The sequence below is a fragment of the Aegilops tauschii genome, unplaced genomic scaffold (genome assembly GCF_002575655.3).
Source record: "Aegilops tauschii subsp. strangulata cultivar AL8/78 unplaced genomic scaffold, Aet v6.0 ptg000501l_obj, whole genome shotgun sequence".
NCBI classification, from domain to species: domain Eukaryota; kingdom Viridiplantae; phylum Streptophyta; class Magnoliopsida; order Poales; family Poaceae; genus Aegilops; species Aegilops tauschii.
Window position 1 is genome coordinate 38,561 of NW_027332739.1, and position 1,128 is coordinate 39,688.

The 1,128-nt window shown below is 29.3% G+C and overlaps 1 non-coding gene across 1 annotated transcript; it reads right to left on the reverse strand.

Annotated features, from left to right (window-relative positions):
- Nucleotides 1-203: 203 nt before the first annotated feature.
- TRNAL-UAG (transfer RNA leucine (anticodon UAG)) lies at nt 204-283 on the reverse strand. Its single transcript has one exon. It is a non-coding gene; the product is annotated as a tRNA-Leu (tRNA).
- Between the last annotated feature and the right edge of the window lie 845 nt (nt 284-1,128).

Here is a 1,128-nt window from a genome sequence, read left to right on the forward strand (position 1 = left end):
TCCTTTTTCTGACGAATCACGTAATCCTCCAAGTTCACGAACTAATAAGGTTATAAAATGAATCGTAATCACAATTGAAATCGTTGAGAAAGAGATATGAGTTAGTATATGTTCTAAAGTTGCAAATAGCATAAGGGGAAGGTCCCATTACAAAATTGTAAATTTCGAATTGATTTCTAATCTATTGTATTCTTTTTCAAGAATGCCGCCACTCGGATTCGAACCGAGATGCTTGAGCACTGCTTCCTAAGAGCAGCGTGTCTACCAATTTCACCATGGCGGCTAACTTCAAATAATAGGTAACTTAAAAGAATAATAGCTATTATCTTGGGAATCGTCGATATTGGGAAAGTCCATAAAATTTAGGAACATTAGAGTTTTCATTAAAATAGACTTCGTTTGGTAGTATCGTTTCCATTTTTTTTTTACAATAAACTCTTGCTTTGCCCAATAGAAACACAAACACTGCTTGAAAGAGTTGGAATTTCTTTTTTCTAACTTGCAATTGTAGAACTAATTTTTTCTAATTAATTTCTCGTTTACATTTTGAAAATTCTTTCAATACAATGAAAAAAATCCAAAAGGGTTTCTATTTAATGATGAAATTAAAATGGATAAATGGAAAAGGCTTTTTGGATTTTTTAAAAATTTCTAGAATGAAAGTCTTTATGCTCTTATTAATAAGATTTACTAACCTTATGATTTTGGAGAAGATAGGTGGAAGTTGTAAGTCCTATTGTAAGAATACTCCACTTTTCATAATTTTCATAATAGAATATGAGGATTCTATTATGAAAATTATGAAAAGTTCATTGATAGGAAAAGAATACTTAGCACACAGTATACCAAACAAAACTTTTTTTTCTTGTATATATAAGATAAGAGGGGTTTTTTGTTCTAAGAATATTGTACCGAGTAATTCGACACATAAAAGTACATTCAAAGAAGAATCAAAATTATTAATAATTGGAATTCTTTTTTGATAAGTCAATTCATATTATTCCAAAATCTTATTATTTGTTTGTTGCCCAGAAAAACCCTTTGGTTTTGGATGCTCATTACCGCTCGAAAATGATCTTGATTTTACTAAAGAATAAGATTGTACTATGGAAAAATAAGTCTTTTTCT